A 2,622-nucleotide genomic window follows, 5' to 3' on the forward strand; every position below is an offset into this window, starting at 1 on the left:
GCATCCCATAAGTTTTATTAGGCTGTGTTTTCATATTCATTTGTCTCAAGATATTTTCTAAATTCCTTATGATGTCTTTGAACCATTGTTTAAGTATATATTGCTCAATTTCCAGACATTTTTCAGACCTTCAGTTTTCCTTCTGTTATCAATTTCTAATTTAAGTCCATTGTGATTGAAAAGATATATTATTTTATTTCAGTGTTTTTTCAATGTATTAAGAATTGTTTTGTGGCTACACATATGGTCTATCACGGAGAATATTCCATATGTATTTGAGAAAACTGTGCAATCTACTGTTGTTGAGTGTAGTGTTCCATAAATGTCTTTTAGGTCCAGACTTTCCAGCAGTGATGACCTCCCTGTGAGTACATGCCTTTCACAAAGGACCTCTTCCACCTGTCCCCAGAAGAGAAGAAGCACAAGAAGGAATGCCTGCTGCAGAGCCCCAACTCCTACTTCATCCATGTTAAGTGACCAGGATGCTACAAAATCACCATCATCATTAGGCATGCACAAACTGTAATTTTGTGTGTTGGCTGCTCCTCTTTCCTTTTCCAGCCTACAGGAGGAAAAGCTAGGCTCACAAAAGGATGCTCCTTCAGATGGAAGCAGCACTTTTACTGCTAAATCAAGATGAATGGGAAACTATCCCAATAAGTAGATTTTGGATTAAAAAATGTCTTTTAGGTCTAGTTTATTAATACTGTCATTGATATCCTCTGTTTCTGTATTGACCTTCTATGTTGTTCTATCCATTACTTAAAGTAGACATAGGAGTCTTCCACTATTATTATGGAGCTTCCTATACTACCTGGTTGTACCAATGTTGGCTTCAGATATAAAGGAGCTCGGGGTTTGGTGCATATGTGTTTGTAATTGTATCTTTTGAAGAAATGACACTTCCATTATTATGTAATGACTAAATAATTTCATTTTTTAAATATTAATATAACCACTCCTATTTTTGTTTGGTTACAATTTATATGGAATATTTTTTTTTCTTGTTTCATTTGCAACACAAGTTTTCCCTTAGATCAAAAGTGAGTTTCTTATAGATATTATATAGTTGGATACTGTGTTTTTTCTTATCCATTCTGCTAATGTATGTGTATTAATTGGAGACTTGAACCTGCTTAAATTTAAAGTAATTGATGATAGGGAAGGACTTGCTCTTTTGGTTTTTGCTTATGACTTATAGCTTTTTTGTCCCTCCTTTCTTCTAGCTTTACTTTCCCTGTATTAAGATTATTTCTGTGATATATTCTATATATTTTTTCTTTGTGATTGCCAAGGGATTACATAAAACAACTTAATTGATAATTGATATTAATTGATAATAATTTAATTTCAATCACATTAAGTAAATTTTTACCTTTTACAGTCCTGCTTCTTCCCCACTTCATTATTTATATCACTGGTTATATCTTTATATATACGTACCCATTAAGAAGAAATTGATAATAATACAGTTTTTATATTGCTTCATATATTTATCTCTATCAGGTACTGTCCACTATTTTGTTTTTTTCCAACTTGAAGGGACTCCCTTCAATGGAAACCAGTAATGAACTTCCCCAGATTTTATTTATCTGGGAAAGTTTAAGTTACTTATCATTTTGAAGGACACTTTTGCTAGTTAAAGAATTATTAGGGTTTTTTGTTATTTTTTTCCTCTCAGCACTTTAAATATTTCATCCCACTGCATTCTACCTGCAAGATTTCTGCTGAGAAGACAGCTTATTATCTTATACAACTTCCTTTGTATATGACAAGTCACTTTTCTCTCACCACATTCAAGATTCTCTCTCCGTTACAACTTTGGACAGTTTGATCACAATGTGTCTCAGTGTGAATCTCTTTGGTTTTTTCTACTCACATTTTGTTCCCTTCTTGTACTTGTATTTTGTATTTGTCTCCTCTAGTTTGAAACTTTTCAGCCACTATTTCTTCAAGTAAAGTATCTGCCCCTTTCCTGCTCTCTTTCCAGGACTTACATACACAGATGTGGGTCTACTTGATGGTGTCCCATACATCTCTTAGTTTTATTCACTTTTCTTCATTTTTTTTTCTTTTTGCTCCTCAGACTCAATGATTTCAAACGATCTGAATTCAATTCCCTGAATTTTTTATGCTGAGTGCTCTAGTCAGCTGTTGAACCCCTCTACTGATTTTTTCAAGTTGGTTATTATGCTTCTTATCTTCAGAATTTTGATTTGGTTTGGTTAAAAAAATAATTTATATATCTTGGCTTATATTCTCATTTGGTTAATATATTGTGCCTTATCTATTTTTTAAAGACTTTATTATTTATTTATTTATTTATTTATTTATTCATTCATTTATTTATTTTTGACAGAGAGAGAGAGAGAGAGAGAGAGAGAACTGGTGGAGGGGCAGAGAGAGAGAGAGAATCCTTAGGCAGACTCCCTCACTGATCATGGAACCCCATGTGGGGCTTGATCCCAGGACCCTGAGATCATGACCTGATCCAAAATCAAGAACCAGCCTCTTAACTGACTGAGCCACAGAGGCACCCCAATATATTGCATTTTAATATATTTAGTTTCTATTTTCTTTTAGCTCATTAAGCATATTTAAGAAAGTTTTTCAAATTCCTTA

The 2,622-nt window shown here is 33.3% G+C and overlaps 1 pseudogene; it reads left to right on the forward strand.

The window, feature by feature from the left end:
- Nucleotides 1-372: 372 nt before the first annotated feature.
- Nucleotides 373-630, forward strand: LOC123786578 (small ribosomal subunit protein eS27 pseudogene; annotated as a pseudogene).
- Nucleotides 631-2,622: the final 1,992 nt, after the last annotated feature.

Source organism: Ursus americanus, chromosome 1, assembly GCF_024610735.1.
Source record: "Ursus americanus isolate L20-20 chromosome 1, mUrsAme1.1.p, whole genome shotgun sequence".
NCBI classification, from domain to species: domain Eukaryota; kingdom Metazoa; phylum Chordata; class Mammalia; order Carnivora; family Ursidae; genus Ursus; species Ursus americanus.